The sequence below is a fragment of the Kryptolebias marmoratus genome, linkage group LG19 (genome assembly GCF_001649575.2).
Source record: "Kryptolebias marmoratus isolate JLee-2015 linkage group LG19, ASM164957v2, whole genome shotgun sequence".
NCBI classification, from domain to species: domain Eukaryota; kingdom Metazoa; phylum Chordata; class Actinopteri; order Cyprinodontiformes; family Rivulidae; genus Kryptolebias; species Kryptolebias marmoratus.
In genome coordinates, this window is record NC_051448.1 from 6,420,836 (window position 1) to 6,444,099 (window position 23,264).

Genomic DNA, 23,264 nt, shown 5'->3' on the forward strand with positions numbered 1-23,264 from the left:
TTTTGAACCTTTTCACAAGATTCTAATTTTCTGATATGATGAATTTGAGATTTTCATTTGTTGTCATTTGTAATCATCAAAATTAAACAAAATAAACATTTGAAATATATGAGTTTGTATGTAATGTATGAATATAATATACACGTTTCACTTTTTAAATGGAATTACTGAAATCAATCTACTTTTTCATGATATTCTAATTTTATGACCAGCACCTGTAAGCAATGAAGCACCCTTGTTATTATTCCGTCAAAATATTTCGTCTTGTATCTAGTTGCACAGCTTTAAAATAAAACATACAAATTATACATTGTCAGAGAATAGTGTGCTATGGCTTTTGGTAGTCGTACATTGTACAAAATTCAGACAAAACTTACAAAAGACTGCACAAAAACAAACCCCAATGGTGATTTTGATAAAAATCCATGAGAAAACGGACCCCTTTTTGCAGCTGTGTAGCTCAGGCATACTTCACTGTAGAAATATCATTCAAAGTTTAATCGGGCCACAGAAAGTTGAACTTTGCTTGTCTAGACTGGCACTTTGGTATATTTTATGGTTTTTACACAATCACAGTTTAAGTTTTATGTTTCTGGAGATTTCTCTACAAAACCTTCAAATGACAGTTGATGATGTCACACACTAACTTTTCAAATGTCTACAAATTTCAACACCTTTGCAAACAAACTCCTCTTGGTACACATACGAATACACATCAAAGCCTAACTATTTTTGTCTTTTTCTACCTACTGTGCCTCGAATTGTTAAAGAACATATGGTTTTCCCTCAAATGTCCCCCCCAATGAAGACTATTCACCTAAGCTTGCACAGACTTAAGTTGCATTTTAGCTCAAAATATTTTCTTCAAAACTGGGAGTGAAGGCTCTTTTTAGCTTGTCATATCTCTTACATAAAACTCTAGAAAAAGTAAAACAGAGAATTTTTCATGTATAACTGTCAGCGTCTTCTGACGCTCATGGTTCAAGAATCCGTAAGATCAACAGTTCTTTAGTAAGTAACAGTTTTTCCACAGCATCTGTTTGTTTGAGGCTTTATTTTTCTGTCTGTCTCTCTTATGTTTGCTGTCAGGGAGTGACACACACAGGTGTGGAGTTCCCAGGAGCAGATAGCCATAAATAGCCATTGGCAGCAGTTTTAAAATTTCTTTTGACTTTGGTTCTCTTTACACTTCTTATACCAGTCATACATCAAAATGTAGGCTTTTTTTTCTTACCTTAGAATATCATAAAATTGATGGTGGACATTTGGATAGTAGCTGCATTGGCAGCCTTCAAAATTTCTTCAATAATATCCTAGGTATTATTTTTAAAAGCAGGCACAGAAATCTGAGGATGGCATTAGCAATGATAGCAATCCATCTGCAATGTAGACTCAAACAGACTGACTTACCTACATTATTCTCCTTACAGATGCACTAATAGGAAATTAATCATCTTTCATCCTTTTATTTAATAAACGTTTAAATTGTTCTTAGTTTGGTAATGATACAGATGCATTTGTTCACAATTCATCAATGTATTTTCATAAATTCTGCAGTTTTGTGCAATGAACCATTAAATCTGCACTCATGTTTGTCTGTATCTTGTTAAATGCGTCTTTGCACGAATTGTTAGCAACCTTTCTCTAAAAATGTGTGTTCCTTATTAACTTTAAACAAGCCTCTTTATAAAGAGCAACTCGTTAAAGAGTTGCACAAATGTTGAAAAAAGGAAAAAAGTCGAAACAAATTTTCTCAGCCCTAACTCTTTCATCAACACGGTTTTGACCTCTGGAGGCCGAAGCTTAATTTTCTGCCATCATGATGACTTTCCTCAGCTTTTTAGCAGAACAATTGCCAGCCTTTTAACAATATTGATTTGCTTCATTGTGGCTTTCTGGAAGCCAGTGCAAACATGCATGGTAAATTGTTTTCACCACCATGTTTACTTTTGTTATTCAGAGACTTTTATTTCATCCCATCATGACTAACTGAGCTGAAGATATGAGGGTTTTTAAGTGTGCGATGAATAAACATGAGTTTGATTTCAGACCTGCCGGCTGAATTCACTAAAGCAAAATTGGGTTCTTTGAATGTGATGCAGACATTTTTGAGAGGTTTTCTTTCATCAGTTTAAATTATACCTCATGTGACGCAAATCATGTACATCTTACTGTGCCTTGCATCATTTTCAGAGGTGTGCAGAGAAGAAGAAAAAATATTAGAAAAGACCTCAGGCCTTGATCACACAGGAATGTGTTGTTTTTTTCTCAAACAATCTTTTTGTTGTTTCTAAAACTATTCTTGGAAACACAGCACCGCTTCTATAAATGTCTCTTCTACTAAATAAAATTTGTACAGAGCCACAAAATCAACCTAACTATTAAAACTGGATCAAACAATTAATAAAATTCATTTTTATATATTTCATTTTACACTGTGACAAATCATGTTTTTATTCTTAAAGTGTATAGGCAAAAAGGAAAGAGCAAAAACTTTTGTATAAGAAAATGTGACTTTCTTTTATAGAACCATGTTGACCTATTTCAGTTTTTCTCATATTTGTAGAAAATTAGTAAAATAAATAGCTCATTCACAAGTAAAGCATTAATTTGCAACCTGTCTTCAAAACAGTGAACTTGAAAAAAACCCCAAACAGACCAGTTTATTGTTTATTTAAGACTTAAATGTTCTCAAATAAAAGGCAACAGTCTTTAATAGTGTCATTCTGCAGAAATTCCATGCACATATTTGGAAAATTTAGGTGGCTAAACTGCTACAACTACCTTTTTCTATTGTCAATATAATCTGAAAATGACTCAGGTTCATGTGATGCTTGGCCAAAGTTGCAAGGAGATATTTCAGAGTGGCTAACAAGCGTCATGTGGCTTCTGGGCAGCAGTTTGGAGACCTCTGATTAGGGTAATACTGCTTCTGTCATGTCTGCTCATTGAAGTAATAAAGCATACAAAGTTTTTATAGTTGAGAAACTCGCTTTTGCGGCACAAACATGTAATCTGTCATTATTTTTGTTACTGTTGATGCGTCTGTCATGCTTGGAGTTGTAGGTTAAGTTAGAGGTGGTTCAGAGTTTTCAAAAGATTGTGTTTAGGCTGTTCACATGGCAACACAACGATGGCGTTTAAAGATTTTTTTTTTCTCTTTGGAACACAGTTTAAAAGGAATAATGCTCAGGGGCTCCTATGCTGGTGTAGATTCTCAGTCATCCAGTACATGATAAATAAATCCAAAAAAGGTTAAAAAGCCAAAACAACAATTTAAAACCTTTTTTTTTATTTAGGGGCTCCTAAAATACAGTTTCTGTGTAGATGCAAGGCTGAACAATCAAAAACTTCTATGTAAACACAAAAACCATTCCCATGTGGGCATGGCCTCAGATCAAGGGCTGTCAGTGGAAACCCAGAGTAAGATAATGGCATCAGAAAGGGACTAATTTGTAATCCAAGTTTGGATGTGATTGTTTAAAACTCATTATGTAAAACCAAGCTTTTAAGTATGAGATTAAATTCATGAGATGGTGATTAACTGACTGATTAGCAGAATGCTGCAGATAATTACCATGCTATAAGGACGGCTACCCCCACATATACAGTACAACACATCGCCACCAATTTGGCAATAATTATCAAAAAGGACTTTGAGATTTTTTTTCCCCACTGAGTGGATTACAGACGGCATGTTAATATGAGAGAGTGCTAAATTAGATGGTTTGAACATCTGAGGAATTCTTATTTCTGCTGTGAAGCGCGGATCCCAGTGTGTCACTGGTGTAATTTGGTGTGAAGCGAGAGATTAGATCAGAGATTAGAAGGTTATTAATATTTTCTGTCTCTGTCATTTTGAAACGACAGCAGACATTCAAAGTGCATGTATGACGTGTAGCTCAAGGCTGGAGATCGGCTCAGGATGTTAACACAAAAACGAAATTAAAAAGAAATGTCCTTTGATATGAGGTTGGACAGCTGTGACAAGTAACATTTCTCATCTTTGCTCGACATTCTTTCCTTGTGAGAGCGAGAGAGCTCTGAGTTCAGTGCTCAGTTTAAGCTCTCCTTACAGACTTCAATTACAGCATATTAATTGTGGCCAACTATAAATAGGCATAATGAAGGGCTGTGAACTAGAAGGAGATCCCTTCACAGAGAGAAGGTAATATTGTGTCTGAAGTCCAGATCCTTATCTCCATAAACAGCCAGAGCTGCTTTGTCAGGAAGTTATATTAACAATCAGCTTGCCTGAAAGGCCTCAGGACTCTGCATGGATCACAGAGAGGACAGCAGAGTTCATTATTACCACTTATTGCACGCCACTGAAAGCAAGGGACAAGAATCATTTTGCCCGTGTCTGTGTTTGAGTTTGTGTGTGTTTGTCTGTTAGCAAAATTTCTAAAGAGTCACTGGATATATTTTAATGAAACTCTCAGAAAGTAACCATCGGCTACTGATTAACTTAGAATTGATTAACTTATGGAGTCCGCCCCGTTCTAGATGGCCCCCACAGCTATTTAACAGATATTAAGATACAATTTGGTGTGGTAGTGGCTGAAAGTGACCCTCAACATATACTCTGTGCACTAACACATCCTGCAAGGTCTCACAATTTCACAATCATTTACAAGGTTTGACCAAAACAGCTACATCCCCATCCCTTCTCAACATAAGATAATTTTATAGTTTTAAATTCTGTCAGGAAAGGTGGCAGGCAATATGCATTCCTAAAAATGAACTCTTGGCCTTTAAATTGTTTTGTTTCCAACTCATTCTAGCAGTTTGTGGAGGATGTTAGTTTGGGCCCAAGAAAAAGACAGTTAGTGGATCTGAGAGTACAGTAGTTTGGCACAGAATTGTTGGAAAGAAAATCAAATTACTGTTATCTAAATGGAGCATTTTCAAGGTGCTGCTTTTCAACACCAGCATGAAAACAATTTCCTTTCATGCGCTTACTTCACTTAATTGACTGTGTACTTGCTAGATTGATGTTTGTATTTTCTGACACAGGCGAGGAGTCTACAAATCGGGAAGTCTTTCATCCCTGTGAGGCCTTTCTTTTAACACTCCTTTGTACACCTTGTGAGAGTTGTGAATTTGTGCTTGTTTACAGCAGCACAATCATTTCATCCTGCAGCTGAGCTTTACCTGCTTTTTTTACCTGCAGGCTTCAAAGAAAACAGACGTTTATGCTTTTGGTTTGTCGTGTTGCTGTGCATTAAACTGTAAAAGTATTTTCTCACTGCTCTCCTGCCCCATTGCTGCAGCGGGACAGCGCGGGTCTCCAGAGTGGGTCGTTTTGTAAAATATTTATGTCAGGTTGTCTTCATTAGGCCCAGAATGAGAACCATATGTCGTCTTGGCTGTCGGCCATCTTCATCATCCCGGCAGGTGTTTCTCACCCTCCTTTGTGTTAGCGTACAGTCACTGCTTGGCTGGGTTTGGAAGAGATGGCAGATTGCTTTGAGTTTCCCCCAGTACACTGAGTACTGCTCTGTTCAGCCAAACAAACGCTCTGAACACAAAACTTAACCCATGTCCTCTGTGTGTGTGTGTGTGTGTGTGGATGTGTGTGCACTCACACAGGTGGAACAACTTCCAGAAACTTTTAGTTTGAGCTGACAGGGATTTTGCAAATCATGTTCTTATCCCTTCTTTATCACCTGCTGCCAAAGAAAAAAACAGAGCAATGATGTGTTTGCCTGTTTCAATGTTTGTTTGTTTGTCCCGGAAATCACAAAACAGATTTTAGTTATAAATAATGAGCTAAAATTTGGTTTGGTAGTAGTTGAGACTGATCCCCCAACTTATACTCTGAGTGCTAACAGAAGTGGAAGAGTTGTGTTTAAAACTTTCATTACCTATTAGAGTTAATTGTGTCTGTCTGTTGGCAAAGTGTCTCATGAACCACTAGATGAGTTTCAATAAAACTTTTGGGGAAAAAAATCCTTATCTGTACATCTACAACTAATTAACTGTTGGAATCATTTCAATTCAAGATAGCCACTACAGCTAATCACCATAAGCATGCACAAAAATGGCTGTAACTCAATGAATTTTACAGATACTACGTTAAAACTTGGTGTGGTTGTAGCTGAGAGTCACTCACAACACGTACTCTGAGTGGTAACAGATGGTACAAGATATTACATTTTCTCATGAGATTGTGCTTAATGTTTTTTTTACAGTTTGACCAAAATAGCTATAACTCTACAATTTCTCAACATAGGATAATTTTCATTTAAAACTCTGACATGAAAGGCAGTGGACGCTATGCATTTCTTCAAGGAATTTTAAGTCTTTAATTTGCAGACTGTTAATGTTCTACCACCCTATGCTGATGGGACATACTCGGGAATCATTATAACATGGCAGGTATTACAGCTTTAGATCCATGAATACATGCTGAAGCGTGACTTATTGTTTGTCTCCTACTGGGACCAACATGGCTGCATTCAGCCATGTATACTCGATTGATGAATGTGTGTGACATTGTTCATGTGCTCTGTGCATTCTTTTTTTGTTTTAACATATTAAAACAACCAGATTAAGCTTACCTCGTGGGGCTTAGTCTAGTCTGCAATGCATTATTCACAGTGTGTCTTCTGTATCTAATGGATCATTGTAAAAGAGATTTTTTTTTATTTTTTTGTATTTTACTGTTATCTTTTGTAGGTTTACTTTTTCCTGTTTTGTACAATTTAAAAGCACAAATCTCTGTTAATCATATCACAACAGACAGGTTTGAATGTTAGTAGCTTTTCCTCTATTCTCATTTTCTTCTTTTCCTGTTATGACTGCACAAAATGTTCCTAAATGCTTGTAAGATTACATTATTAAGGATGTCAAGACTCGACTAGATTTTAATATTGTGTTTAGGCTTATTAGAAACTGCCTAAGGGGAGAGGCAATAATGTTTTTGTCCATTTCTATGTGTATATGTGCATTCGTTTGTCTGTAGCGTTTGCAAGATATCTCATAAACCCGTGAAGAGATTTCAATGAAACCAGAAAATAATCATTGCATGTAAATTAAATTTTGGAGTCAACACCATTCAAGATGGTTGTGATCCTCACTCCCTTCTGCTATGTCATGTTGTTTAGGATCTGTTGCAGACTACAACTCTAACTCAATCAAGGTTTGAGCTGTCTGCGCTTTCAGAAAGCAGCGTGCATTCATCAAATACTAGTGAAACTAAACATGCTGCCAGTAACAAAGGATGTGTAGAAAGCTGTGGAGCAGTTTAGGCTCTCATAATTGTCGTCATATAGGTTTGGATCCTGAAAGCAGCACAAAAGTGCTTTCCTGCAGCTTGGCCCTCAGCAGCAGAGACAAGGAGCTTTTCAACATGACAGACGTGTCTTTTTCTCCCCTGCCAGCTCTGAATCGGCCATAATGTGCATGGCATCAATCAAAGTGTATTCTTTATTCACAAAGCTGGGAGAGGATCAAAGGCATCATGCCACAGCAAGTCATCATCAAAGTGAAGAGCAGCCTTCTGGCTTCCCACCCAGTATTTAGTCACTGAAACACAGGGTGAAGATGACTAGTTGTCTAATGTACGTACAAGACACGGTGAAAGTACGGCTCCAAAAGTCTATTTATGTGGAAGAAATGAACTTTTTATGCATATATGACTATTAGTAGCTGAATATTCTCAGTCATCCAGGTCATTGTAATATTACATGCTTGAACTAAAGGTAACACGATTTCCGCTCTTAAATCTTGAAGGAATTTCACTTCTCATTTTATGAGATTCTTCAGTTCAAACTAACAAATAGCAAATGGAAAGAATGTGGTACAGAATAAAAGATTCAATTCCCAAAGTGAAGATTCAACTTTCCACCCACATTTCAAGCATAGGGGACACTCGTTTGAAGAGAACAGATACATTGGACAGAGAAGATATATGATTTCAGAAAGAGTAAAAGGAAGCCATCTATGTTAAAGAAACTGTTCAGATTCTTTTGACTTGGTGTTCTGTGGAGTCAAGAAATTTCCCAAAGGAAAGTTTTAAATATCAGGCACAAGTTTTCACAGGGGAGACAAACTAATGGCTAGCAGACTCAGTTTCAAAGCAAATTTCAAAAGTTTTATAGAGCTTAATGCTAAAAGGTCTTTCATAAAACTTTATGCCATCCTCACTTTTGTGTCAGACAGTGACTGAATTTGGTCCCAGCAATAGTCCTCAATTTTCTTGTGTGAGTCGCAGAGGCTTGCAATATTGTCGCTTGAGGCCAATGTTCAAGTGTAAAAGCCACATCAGTGAATAAAATAATAAAGAATTGGTCCAAATCTGCCAATCCTCATTCCAGAAGTATACTTCAGCAGATTAGATCATAAACCTGGGCGCGGCTGCTAAATGTGAGAGGTACAAATTGAGTCGATGTGGGCAACAAATTATTGTGTACAGCCTAGAATACAATTTTGAAAGCCATACGCATGACAATAAATTTTCAGAGATTTTCAAAGACTGTCCGCTTAAAACGTAACCAGATGCCTCGCTGGTGACAAACAGTAAAAATATAGTGAGACTACAACAGGAAGTTTGCTTAATTTCTTGCAGTTTTTCCCATTAGTCCCTGCTCAGTGAGATGCCACCTTTAAACAACAAGGTGATTATGGCCCAAATGTCCTACAGGATTGGTTTGCTCAGTGACTCACATGTGATATCCTCGACTATTAAACAGAATATCCCAACAACAGAATTCCTATCAGTCAGTCTAAGCAGAATTGAAAATTCAGATGAAATGTCCTCAAGAACTAACAAAGAAACTCTAGTTGCCTTCTGTTTGTATAAAGTAGTCGGAAAGTTTTAAGTGCCTGACAGATCCAAAAATGTATTTAAATCAATGCAGTCTTTCATTGGGTGGGTGGTTGGGGTATTTCAACTTGCCTTTTAAAAAAAAAAAATTCTGATGTGTTCTTTGCATTTTAAAGATGAAACGATTGGGTTTGACAGCACATGTAAAACAGTACCTCATTAGGCTTGGGCTGAACCGTGGCTGAAAGGTACACCACTGTTTTTGGAAAGCTCCAGTATTATCTTCAATATGGCTGAGAAATGTACACTTCAATTACTCATAAACTGGCAGGACTGCACGTCAACAGTTTAATGTATAATAGTGTAGTGCCGAACCCAAATTAAATATTCTAAACCAAAGGCTGATCTATTACATTTTAGCTGCTCGGATTATAGTTGTAGACTTATCCTATAATTATGTTCCAGCATGTTGTTGGTTTCTTATATTTAGATGATTCATTCGACCTTCAGAAAAAACAAGTTTTGACATCATCTCAAGGCAGGCATATTTGTGATTTTCAACTAAATATCACGTTCATTTAATAAGTTCATGACTGCTTCCTTATTAACTCACTGTTATGTTGTTTTCTTCAGTTTATTAGTTGATTGCTGCTGACATTAGACTTGTTGCTTCTTTTAACAAGTTTACTGTTCAATCATCAGACTCAATCCCCACTAAAGAAAATAAGATTTAATGAGAGGTCTTCTGAGATGTCCTCATTAGTTGTAACAGATTTGCCGTGAAGAGTGCGTCTGTTCACATTTTGAGCGTTATATGTCCTCATGCCTCTGATGAGGCTGGTGACATTGTTCTCTTTTGTTCTCTCTTATTACCGCTTGGAACTGTTTTATTCCTGGGATTTTCTGCTCAACATTTTTATTTTCTTTGTAATAAATTCATAAAAATCAATAAGTCTTCCTATCTCTCTTATTATTTGTGCCACGACAACTTGCTTGTGATTTTTATTCAAAAGCTTTTGTTTTCAAGGCTAATTGTGTTTAGTTTTTTAATTTGATGTTTCCCACCATCTGCCTTTATGTTTTCTTTTTGCTACCCTCCAATTTTGTTTGTATTTGGTCCAATTTTAAAAAGCAGCTGACTGTAAACAAACAGCATATTTTGTCACAATCTATGTTGAATAGCTTTACCTGTTCATCAGCTACTCATAAAGACTTTGAAGGACTCTCTTTTAGCTGCAAACTGATTTGAATTTAGACAAGATCAGATTTTGTTTTAGAAATGCAAAATTCCCAGTAAATCTATATTTTTCTTTTTTTCATTTGACCTAAACAGGCGATTTCACAAACTGTATTCTAAATATTTACAATGGCAAATGTTGCTCTGTTAAATAGGGAGAGATTTGTCACATCACATTGTTTCCTTCAAAATAAAACAAGTTTAAGTTCTCGGATGGGATTTTATAATTATAATAATAATAATAATAATAATTATTATTATTATTATTATTATTTCTTTACAACAAATGTCCTACAAATTTGCAGTTTGGGACTCAAAACAAACAACATTACTATTGCTTTCTATATGTTCACCACTTAGATCAAAGTTTCCTGTAAGGTAAAAGTACTTAGGCTAAATTTAATAAACTGCAAATTTGTATTTCATAAAACTAAATTAACATACAGAAGTAGCACAGAGTTGTACAATAATATCTTCATTTATATTATGCAAACTAAGATTTCTATTGTTTATTATTAAACAATAAATACCTTAGCTTTAAAGATGAAAAGTAGTATTATTATGCCTCATTCCCATGGCATGTTTAAGTTGCCTGATACTTGTTTAAAAGCAATGAGAAACCTGTGCCGTCTGGTCTGCCCAAGAGAAAAGCAGCTAAATTTGGAAAATAATTGTTCAATAAACCTGTGTTCAAGAGCATTTCAGCTGACCTGTAAAAATTTTTGTTAACACCCAAATGCATTTTAACATCTAATGCTTTTGTTAGATTTAATAAACAGCCTCATCTCTAAAATTACTCCAAGTTTACACAAGTTTCCAAATGGGAGTCGGTAAAGTGAAACACAGGATAAATCTCAGGTGCTTCATCGTCTAAACTCAAACAGGAACAGTTATCAGATCTTAAACTACCCGTTTTTCCCCTCTTTAGTTCTTCATGTTGCAAAAAGGCACCTTCAAGCCTTAACTACATCTCACGCTGATAATTGGATTGTCCCTTCGAGTGATTGTTAGATGCTCCTTTTAATTTTTGAAATTGAGGGCCACAAAAGAGGATCAAGTGCTGCAGTGATTACCATTACCCCACATCTAGACACACACACACACAAACAATGACTCAGACAATCATCTCTGGTGTAGCATCTGAGTTGTACCATACTAACATGCTATTACACACTCCTGTAGCTTTTAATTCTCTCATGTACAGATGCAAGAGTTTTATATTGATTTATCCATGTGATACCAGCTCTTGTATTCATTTCTCTGATGAGAATTTGGGAGTGATCAACCATGAAAAAGAGGTTATTTTCATTCAGTTGTTTTACATTTAATCTTTGAGTCAGTAGCCCATCTCCTGCTCCCCTTTTTCCCCTTTGCTTTTAAGCGTACTCTTTAACCGTGCTTTGCAGTTTCTCCTTCTGTGTTCACTGTCACCATTTCTAATCTGGTAACCCTAGGGGAGGTAGCATCCATACCCAATTCCAGTCATGCTCCCATGACTTTCTGTTTGCTTTCATCTCACTTGAGGGCAAAATGTCTTTCCAAAGACACCAAAACCTCAAAGGTCCCATTCAGTATTTAGTATTTTTCTAGGCTGTGTTAATGCAGAAAGACTCACATTTAAAGAGGCAAGAATCTAGAGAGTACCACTAAATGCTTCACTTTGTTTTCTATTTTTCCTTACACCCTTTCTCAATGTGCTGTTGCAGCTACTTTGCATGAAACAGATGTGCACTTGTAGATAAAAGGGCAAGAACTAGTCACCTTCATGCAGCTTTCTCAGAGGGGAAAAAACAACTGGAGAAAAAGAGCGAGGAGATGAGAAGGTGGAGGAGGCAAAGAGAGAGCGAGACAAGACGGCAAGGGCTGCTGAATGAAAAGCAAAAAAACCGATGTGATTCAAAAAGGATTTGAAGAACTGCTAATGAGCTAGGGGTTAAATGGGATAGCTCTGCAGAGGAACCAGATTTGAATATTCTGAGCTAGGGATTTTTGAGGAGTGTGAAAAATAGAGGAAAAAAAATAAGCAAAAGTGTGACTTTCAGAAAGTCACGTACACTCTCACCCAGTCTTGAAAACTTATTTTCTGGGAATCAGGCTCAAAAATTCTATTGATGGGGTGAGAAACAGTCCTCATTTTTAAAAATGATTGCTTTTTGAAACTCAATCCAGTGTCATTTACTCTAGCTGCAGTTGTTAGATAGAGAAAGATCTTTGTTTCATTCGCTTCTAATAGTGTTTTATATTGAATCTGCATGGAATATGAGTATTTGATAGAATGTTGCCAAATACTGAAAAGTGTTCAGAATTTCGCCAAAGGTGACACTGCTTTGTATTGAAATAAAAAGAAAAAAAAAACACAAACTGGTGTTAAATCACAGACTTAACCTCCAATTAATGGGAGAAAAATAGACAATACATTATAACCTAATTGTATGCAAAATTATAGGCTTAGCATTCTTTGGAGGAATGCATATGCATAAATGTCCAATGTGGTTTTGGTGACATAACGATCTATTTTTCAGATGCTATTGTAAAATGCAAATGGATGTTGTATTTTGTCTCCAAATCGGTCATTTCACAGCCGGTGTTGTGTTGACTAATGTTTCCCTGTTTAGGTCTACCTCCTCAGCTCTGCATTAGAAACACAGCTAAGCTCAACACTTGCTGCACTTAGAATCTAATGTTATTGCAAATTCATGCGTACTCAAGTGAGGGGAAAACATTTCCCTGACCTCCATTTCTCTTGCTACACCTGGCTCTCGTCAGGCTTTGTAGTAAGCTGTGCAACACACTTAGGAGAGTTAAATTTCTGCAGAACTCTTCTTTGGTTTGGTTATATTTAGCAACATATTCAACGTACAGGATCAGCAAAAAATCCCATATGGCCAAAATACATGTTCTGCAGCAAATGGATAAGAATGAACTTTGAGAAGAATACTGAGAATTTGGAAAAAAAGATGGATTAATGTGATTGTTTTACAATAAGCAGGTGTAGACGTGTGTTTGTTTGGATCCTAGAAAGTCAATGAAATAAAACATTTTATGGTTTTAATGACATGTCGTCGTAGAGCAAAGAGTCTAGATATTATGAGCACTGGAACTGTCTAAGGTCCTGATTCCCCTTAAATGTAGTGTTGTTCATCAATGATCCTACATCCCTTATGTTTTGCTGGGGCCTGTGCTGTAGCTTTTCCTGCAGACCACCCTCACTTTCATCTCTCTTCAGAGTCCTCAAAAACTTCTTGTCTTCCTCCCTGAAGACTCTCTCCCCTCTCTTCAGTTCCTTCAGGGCTTGCTATTGTGAAAACAACTCTCACTGTTCCTGCAGGATGGTGCTTCCCATTCAGAAGTTGATGCAGTTTATCACACACTCAGTCATGGCATTGACATAGTCCCAATGTGGCTTATAGAATGCATCCCAGCCGATGGCGCTGAAGAAACCCTGCTGAGTTTCCTCAACTACCTGAGTCCAACTCTTCTGTGTTTTTATTTTCTTCACAGACAGACATAAGAAGTGCTGTTTTTTTCAATAGAAAGCAGTGCCAAAGAGCTGCATGTGTCACTAATATTTGCATATACTACGTTCAAAGTTTTTTTTATTTATTTATTTTTGTTGGAGCATATGACAAACAGTTGAAAAGTTGGAAGTATGGAAGTGGAACAGAGAAAGAAGCCCAATTGGTCTCTTGAAGAATTCATTTGTGTCTGTAGCCTGGCAACAACTGGCAAAGTCTTAACAGCAGCTGAAGGCAAAACATACACTCCCACAAACTAGCAGCTGAACTCTCTTGGTAAATAATTTGGACAAAATCGGATAGCTAACGATTCAGTATCCAGGGTGCAGATTCACTCATTACGGTAACTTATCCAGGATTACTCCATCTGTTGTTTACAGGCCCTGCAATGCCTCTCCTTTACTCTTGCTGCTCTGTCTGCAGTCTCTGTTTGCCCATAGAGTCTGAAAGTTTGATAGAGATGCTAACTGCGTTCCATATGTTCCTGCTGTGCCCTCATCAGCACTTCAGTCTCTTACATTTTAATTTGCAGAGACCTCATCCTTACATGACAGTCACAAAAACAGATTATTCAAATGTCCTCCTTCTCGATCTGCATTTGGTTCCTACTAAATCAACTCTGACGTCTACTCTGATGTCTACTTTTCAGTAGCGTAACTTTTGAAAACTTAGTATGTGTCTCTTGCATGTAAATATCTCCCAAGTTAAAATGGTTACTAATTATAACTAAAGTTAAAAGGGCATCATCTGGCTAATGGGCTCTATACTGTGAATTCTTTGGAAATTTGGGCTAAATGTCAGCAGCTGTTTATGGACCATAATGTTTTTGTTAAATGTTTTTTTCACTTAAAAATGCTTAGTGGCATGGGATAACAATTTGCACATTGCCCCGTGTAGTTGTTGGAAAAAACAAAACTTTTGTTGCTTTTATTTATTTTACCTTTAATTATACAAGTAATTGCATTGAGAAATGGGGTCTTATTCTCAAATGATATTTCTATTTACTATAAAGTGAACTGCAATGTTAATTTGTTATTGTACTCAAAACTCTATAATAAAGCTTTATATCAAAATCTGCAAACTGTACTTCACTTCATGAAGTCATGAAGCGCACACAAAAAGATGGTTGGGAGGGATTCAAAACTTAATTGTTGTCAAGTTTTGGTAATTAGGATCCAAGGACGCAGACTAGGATAAGGATAAGATGCACAAAAACAGAATTTATAAACAGAAAACAAAAAAGGAAAATGAAAACCCCAAGAAGCATGTAGGGAACATGTTGTAACAGCTGTAGTTGTGCAGTGTCTCTTTAAGATACTCCAGTATCTCTAATGACGTCACGTTTTGCGCCGTGGCTTCTCTGTAGAGAGCGCGAGAGAAACGTGCTATAGTTGCCACATGGACATGTTAGCTCTCTAACTTTAGTAACGTTACGGGTAGTTTGGACTCTGCTCATTTTCATGTTTGATAATATAGCAGCCGTTCAACCGGGCTTTGTAAGGTTGGTGAAGAGTTCATTAAAGGACAACACTGTGGAATTCCCAGTATCGGTGTGGTTGTGAATTTTCTGCCGCCTCTTCTCCTTCCCTAATACAACCCAAACGTTACAATGTAAACAAGAACACATGATGACTGGTAGGTAGCAAACAGTATGACTGACAACCAGGAGTTAAAATAGGCAGGGAATGATGAGACAAGTGGTGACATCTGAGACTAATGAATACGAGGAGCAGGTATGTGATGAGAAACAGGACTGACTGAGGAAATGCAATGTGAATGACACAGGAAGACACAGGAAATAAACTAAATCCAAAATGAGGACACAAGGAGCATCATGACAAAACAAATTTAATCAATGGTAAAAAAAAACACCAAAAAATTCACAGAAATTGACAGTTGTCATTCCTATTATGGGTTATTCTTTTCAGTTGTCATATATACATGCATGAAAGTTGAAATCTTGGAAACTGGAGTAACTAAAAACGTCACAGATGATATTTGAATTTGGTTTCATGATAACTAAGCCAACTGTGTTTGTAAAGTGTAGTTCTGTGTTTCTCAAACTGTAGTTCTTCAAGTTTCCCTCCATGAAGGCAGCAGAGGTTTGTGAAACATACTGATCCATGGCAATAACCAAGGAGCAGTCAGGTGGGTCCAAAACTGGGCATACTAACTTCTGGTGCCAATTCTGCAACATGCTCAATCACTACAAAGGCTGGAGCCAGTTGGGTATAACAGATTGAGCAATAATTAATAACAGTTAGGGATCAGGTTTATTTATTTAATTTTTTAGTAATTTCATTAGATCGAATGAGGCCCGTTACATAAAATGGAATTACTATGGTTGGTGTCTATTTATAAAATCCCAACAATAATTTATTGCAATTAATGATGCAAGAAATTTATTTATTAAGTTGCGCTGCTGTGCGCCAGAACTGGAGTAACACTTAGATCTCTCCACAGAATGAGCTTTGTCAAGAACAACAAACACCACTGAGAGGAGCCTATAAATAACAGCATATTCTGTTGTACTTAATGCAAGCATTAATTAAAGAGATCCTAAGACAGGCTTCAAAGAGTGACAAGAACATCAGGTTGTCTGATGTAAACAGCCCTATTGAGCCAAACAAACAGATGGGGCACACTAATAAACTTCTGGTATGCCATGCTTTTGAACAGTGCTTTAAATGATTTATAAACAATAAACAAATCAGAAAAGTCTTTAGGATGAGTAATTAAAATCTGACGCATTAATTAGATGGCTGCTAACAATGCAAATCTGGAATACAAACAAGATTTCATTAAAAACGGAAGCCTCAAAAGGTAAAGTTTTATGTCACGTTATTAGATTTGATGTACTAGTTTGTGTTGATTTTTTCAGCAACCGCAGTCTATCAAGAAGGAAAGGACAATAGCAAGAGGCTTATCTCAAAAAAAAAAAAAAAACAGTTGTTATTTGTCACAAGATGTGATAATGTAAACACCAAAGTTTCTGTGGATGTAAGCAGACTCAGAAACAAGAAAAAAAAATCTGTTGCACTCTGTGAAATAAATTCTATATTGATGAGCATCAAAAGGCATAACAGCACTTTTATATCTGGACTCACTCGAATTGTTGTTACACTTAGTTTTAGAACATTTGTTAAGACTTGGATATACAAGCTAAAGGTTGAGACAGATGTTTGTGCCTCTGGATATCAGCTGAACTGCAACATTTGCTTCGAAAGGACAAATACAGTCAATATTAGAACAGACTTTTACAAATGATCACAGGAAAAAAAACCTCAAGCCAGTGCAACAATGTTTTTGCCTGTGTGTGTGTGTGTCATTGTCAGTCATTGACAATATACACTATGAGAGTGACATCTCAAGATATTTCACAAGACTGCACATAATTTTATTTTCAAGGTTTCACCAAAACAACTCGAAACATAAGATGATCTTTGTTTAAAACTACTATGAAAAGGGATGGGTGATATGCATTCTTTCTAGGACTGCTAGGCTTTTAATATTATTTCGTTTTTGCGGCACAGTCTCTAACACAAAAGTGTCAGAGTGACTGACTTACAGAGATGTAACTGAGTGATTGGCTGTTGCTCTTTCAAAGCATTTTGTTGTGACCTTTTTCTATCAAAGCCTGCATACAAAGTGCCTCGCGCACAGACAATGGCAGCAGCGCATTGCCTCCCAAAGCGTGAGCTACATTTTATCTCTTTGATTCCACCACGGTCAAAGAAGACGCATGAGTATTCAGCAGATTAGTCCTCTGATTTTTGATAAAGAACGAGGGAGGTCTCTGCAGCTCAGCATGCATGTGATGTGCGATGCAGAGCCACCAACCATAACGAGAGAGCAGTGAGGACACGGCAGAGAGGATAAAACTGGGATTCTGATGCATTTGTACCAAATGTTGGCTTGAGGTTTGCAGGGTTTAGTTATGCTTTGGAATGTATTAATAAAAAATACCAGTATGTTTCCCTTAATGTGATTTTATTGTTACAATATGTTAATTCACTCTCTCTTACAGCTTAGAGCCTCCGTTTCCCCTGCCTCTCTCCGCTATGCAACCAAATGTTATCCTCCTTAATTTTCAGCTGCCTAAATATCAGTTTTGACTTGAGGTGCCAATTCTCGCTTGCTGAAGGTGACACTCTTACAGTTCACACTTTTCTGGAGCACTGAAGTGGCACATTAACTTTCTCTTGGAAAAAAAAAAAAGCCATAAGCGTTACCATCAACGCAAGAAAAGAGAAGCCTTACATCACAGACCTATGAGAAGAAGTGCTAACTGAAGGGTGAACAAAAAAAGCTTCAGTTCAGGAGGACAAAAATTGAATCATACATAAAATATTATTTAGTATTGTTTCCAGCAAGATTGTCTTCTAAAGCCTAAATCAAAGTGGCCAGATGTGAACACAACTCTGCAGGAAAGAGCAACGGATATTTCTTCAAACAGATTTTTTCCCCTTATAATAAAACCATCTTTTCAGTCCAGATAAAATTACTGAAATTCAAACAAACACAGAAATAGAAACACCAGGGCCAGAATGTAAGGCTAATACTTACATTAGTCATCGTTATATTTATTATTATAGCTAGTGATTCTCCTAAAACAATAGCAGCTGACTTTAATATACTATTTCTAATCAATATTTTCATTTTCTAACACACGGTTAGAACACAACAATAACATGCGAGATTTATGTGAATTACAAAAAGAAAACAGACAAACAAACTAAAAGTGGCTCCAGCTTATTCCATTGTTGTTGTATTATGTGCAAAGAAAACATCATAATTCCTCCCAAACTTCAGGATCTGACATTCAGGATTTCACCATGCTGACTCTCTTCCTGTAGACCAAAAGTAAGCAAAATGTCCTTTCCATAAGGCAATCATTTTAAACCTCCCAAAAAACATTCTTTAAAGCAGCTTTGTTGGAAGGTGTTTTCAGGGCATTTTTTAGCCTTTTTTTTATAAACATGAGATGTTTGTGCCATTATTGTTTGTTGTAAAATTGGCTTTTGATCACAGTAATACTTTATTGGCATACTCACTTCCCATTTGTAACAAACTGTTTAGATGTGAGCACATTTTTAATAACAACAACTTTTAAAGTTTTTGTCCTGTCTCTCTTTTAGAAACTTGCAACTTTACTTTGGTTCATTCAGAGACAGCATTGACCTCACCAGCCTGGTAAAAAAAACAACTTAAGGCTTATTTTAGTTGCAGTTCTCTGCTAAGATGCAATGCTCCCTTTGGGTCAAGGGTGAGTGTTTGCCTCAAGTGGAGGAATTCAATTATCTGGGAGTCTTGTTCATGAAAGACATCAGGATGGTTTGACAGATCGGGACTTTGTCTGCAGTAATGAGGGCGCTGCCCCGATCTGTTGTGGGAAAGAAGGAGCCGAGTCGAAATGCAAAGCTTAAAATTTACTGGTCCATCTATGTTCCAACCCTCACCTATGGTCATGAGCTAAGGATTGTGACCAAAAGAACAAGACCCAAGAAAAAAGTGACTGCTCCTCAGCACAGAGAGGTCAACTGAGGTGGACCAGGGCTCTGAGAGGAGACATGGGGGTGAACCAAATCTCTACAAAGGGATTTTTTGTCCTCTCTGATCTTAGAATGTCAGACTTTCAGCATTATTCAGCTGCATATTCCCATGTGTTCTAAGGCCATAGAGCTCAGGACCAAAGTGTACACAAAACAACAAAACATCATTTAAAGGTTTTACTGAAGTTACTTTCATTGACTTTTTACTTGTAATGAGAAAATAGATTCTCTCTACCTTCCCCCAAGTTTATGAAGCTTGGGGGAAGTTTTGAGCAAAATAAACAAATAAATAAAGTCAGTTTGATCAATCAGTCAGCTGCTGGCAGCCTTTTCACCATGAAAGCAGCCTCCATCTGTGCTATAGTATACTGATGTATTCAGCACACACACACTCACACACTCCAGGCTAGCCTGCACTTTCATAGGCAACAGAGTGTGTAAAATTTAAAATTAAAAAACAACAATTAGTGGTCTTTCTGTCAGAAACTTCTTTTTGCTTCCCGTGGGCTGTGCTGCTGGTTTTAATAATGGATTAAAAGCCAAAAAGTAATGAGAATTAGCAATTCATTAAAAAAGTTATAGGTTGTTTGGTTCAGGCTAAAGGCTTTTACTTAAGTTTGTTTTCAGATATTGGGTCAGTGGAAACCATGCTGCCTATGACCCCGGTTCATTTGGAGGTAATGTCCTCTGACATAAGCTGAGCCTTTTCTAACTGCCTTCCACACTGAAATGAAGTTTAGGTTTTACTAATTAGATGCTGTGGTCATGAATTATTTGGTGTTCCTTAGCTCTCTCTCAAGCAAGCTCTCCTCCTTCATACACAGACAGAGACACACACCCTCACACCAACCATACAAACAAAATTACCCCACTGCTAAATTTCGCACCGAGGCTGAATGTCACGTCCAATTGGAAAGCAGTGCACCGAGTCGGGGTGGGAGAGAAAAAGAGGGAGAGAGCAGACAAAGAAAGAAGAGGCGGGAAAATCCAGCAGTTCATCTCTCCCCTGCTGTTAAAGGCCATTCATAAATACTCAGCCTCCAATCTGACTCAGTGTCACGGATTCTATGAGACCCCAGCTCCTTGGCGTAGCACGAGCAAGGCTTTAAATCGTCACAACACCAAGAACACACGACAAAGTAAAATGCATCCTGACAAGAGAGGAAGAGCAGAATCCAAAGGAATGCTCTACCAGAGTAGCCTGCTAACAGCAGAACATTCACCAGCTCCATGGCTGCAATAATGAGGCATTCACACAGCTGCTATTTTCAGTTTGAATGCAACAGGAAGGCATTTTCAGCCTGTTAAACAGCACGGGTCGAGCCTCATTTTAGGAGGTATTTTGCAGAAGAAATGTGATGCAGTGAATGTGTAACTGTATCATGGAGTTAAATGGGTCAGCACGGAAAGAAAGGTCAATGCAACCATGTTAATATTTCTCCATTTACTATGAAATAGGTGCTGAAATCTGTGCAAAGTACACCAAACCAATTACTGTACATATGGTGTGTGAGATATCAATTGGTAAAACTATAAATGTAACATTTTTAACGCTGAAGCAAATTAATAAATGCTGCAAAACATCCTGATTATTACACTGTTTTGAAAACTAGACCAAACATCTAATTAATTTGTTGACTGAAATATAAAAGATCATCCTGGAATTTGACATAATTTCATGTGCCTACGGCTAAAAACACATCATGATACATGCTGATACATCAAATGACACATGTTGAGTTGTCTGCTAAAGAGAAATGTTATATACCATGTTTTTAACAGCATTTGAACGTTTGCCTGACATAATCCTTTTATATTAAAAAGTAAACATACCACTATGTTTCAATATCTACTTCAAAAATGTTTCTAAAAGTCATTGTTTGGATTTGTTTTGCTGCACCTGGACCACAGTTATTTACTTTCATCTATAAAACAACAAATTCTAAACTTGAGAAATTGTATTTTCTGCAAAATGCAGTGTGAGTGCCTAATGATTTCACTGAAATTAGCTGAAGAAGCTAAAACTCAGTCGTTAATGTTAAAACAAGAGTAGCCAAGTGCAAAATTTGTCATTTAAGACAAACGCTGTGTTTAAATAAGCCTTTTTTTAGTTAATTGATTGTGGTAAAATGTTGTTTGTAATAAATAAATGGTAATAAATAAGATAAATAAGATGTTCCATAAAAAAGTGACACATTTCACAATGACATGAGGTCTATTGAGAGTTTTAAAAAAGTTAATTTATTTATGTATATTTTTTTAAATAGGCTTTAACAGCGTAAGATATTGTCATTGTTAATGAGGTTCATTGTTAATAAAGTTTTTTTAAATTTAAACTAGTCAGTGCAGCAAGACGCTCACATTGCGCTCACAACCTACCACTAGATGGAGCTATATGTCAATTTTCTTCGTTTATTTTTTCGACCGGATGTAGTTAAAGGCTATATTAATATGTCTATGGATGTACTACAGTTATTTGGCTAACCAAACCATGAAGAGCCGGGAGTTAAGGTGAGTAGGAAGTGTATTTGAACATGTGAGACAGACCACACGGTTCTGCTCAGAGGAGAACAGAAGAACAGCTTTAAAAGAATAAATCAGTCTATGCTTTAACGAGTAAATTAATTTGATGTTCACCCACAATGTATGCATGTTTTATGCTGCTTCAAACTGATGTAGTGTGTAAAAATGGAGAATACTAAGTGTAATTAGCGCGTTAGCATGCTAGCGGACTTTAGCATTTGGTTAACATGGTAGCATCTATGTGTTTTGCTAATGTTACATGCTAGTTAAGTTCTCACAGACTCTACATGAGAAGTAAATGAGCCTTATAAATTAAATTAAGGAGACTAAAATAACTTATTGTTTGCAGAAGACCATTGTCCAACTTTTGCGGCCATCTTTAACCTTCTTGACTATCTGCGATCATCTCTGGTTTCCCCATCATCTCTGACCAAGCTGCAGATGAATCCCACCATCTTTATTCCCCATTCCATCAAAAACTGAGGACTTGTGAGTAAACCAAGCTTAGAAAGCACATGCCTTTTAGTTTAGTGGCTTGCTCTGCAAATATTTTGGCCACACTACAAACACTCAAGTCTGCACCATTTGTTTTGTTTTGCATCACAACTGAAGTGTGCATTTATTTATTTTTGTGTGTTTATATGTTCAATTATTAGTTTTCCTAAAGGTTAATCGAAAGTTAAACATCATTTCTGTTCATTGCTTATTCTGTTCGAAATTTTATTAAGTTGTGGAGAAGTTCAACTGCAGGAATTAGAAGTTAATGCATTTTCTTTCTAAGTGGAGGCATTGTCATTTAAATATTATTTAATATTAAAAGGTAATAAAACTTAAATCTTTTTCCTGTTTGCAGGTAGAACGGTTCATTATAAATACACAAACTCCAGGCCTATTCATAGTACTACCAGGTCCCATTTAACTTTTGAGTTAATACTATATAGCTACATGAAATGAGGGCAAGTAGTACTTACACACATAGAACAGAGGCTAAAATGAACATAACACAGGCTAAAAGGAGAAGAACAGCAGAATGATAACTAAAAGCTAAAAATAGAATGTAGCTGAAAGCTTAAACTACTATAATAAGAAAAAAATAGAGCAAGTATGTTGAAGCAAATTTAAGAAAGAACAACTTTTTAAAGGAATTGAATACATTCCAATGTAATTATATGGGACTTTTATATATTCTAAATAGTTACCTATATTTAAAGTAAAAGTTACAAAACTAAAAGTCATGGCACACTATTCCTGATCAAGCTGAACGCTTTGATATACGGATAGTTAAACCAGCACAAAGTATCCAGAAGTATGTTTCCAGTTTAGTATTTGTGCAAATGTGAAATTCGTTCCACAATCTCCCCTATAGGGTGATGAATAATGAGCAGAAAAGTGTTTTGACTGACACTGTAATGTAATGTAAAAATAAATTTAACATTGACATTTTGATGAGAAAAAATAATTACCACCAGCATGTAAACACATCATTCTTGACTTGAATTGAACATTTGTGCCAAATTAAAGAAAAAAATCCCCACAAGTCTGCCTGGAAATATGACGTTCTCAAGAATGGAACAATGATAACCTGAGAGCATACTGCCTCCTGCCTCTCCTGTCACTTGTGCTGACATATAACTAAAAAAGTCTTGACATTAATCCAGCAGATATGA

General features: G+C 36.6%; 2 protein-coding genes across 2 annotated transcripts in view; one reads left to right on the forward strand and one right to left on the reverse strand.

Moving 5' to 3' along the window:
- Positions 1-23,264, reverse strand: part of tmem121ab (transmembrane protein 121Ab) — a 62,976-nt gene that overhangs the window by 8,157 nt on the left and 31,555 nt on the right. The gene's annotated exons all lie outside the window — the stretch shown is intronic.
- fut8b (fucosyltransferase 8b (alpha (1,6) fucosyltransferase)) overlaps positions 14,921-23,264 on the forward strand; it is a 251,517-nt gene continuing 243,173 nt past the window's right edge. The window contains exons 1-3 of the mRNA XM_025005036.2: positions 14,921-15,157; positions 15,592-15,670; positions 21,947-22,086. The gene's annotated coding sequence lies outside the window, so the exon portion shown is untranslated. The remainder of the gene's footprint in view (positions 15,158-15,591; positions 15,671-21,946; positions 22,087-23,264) is intronic.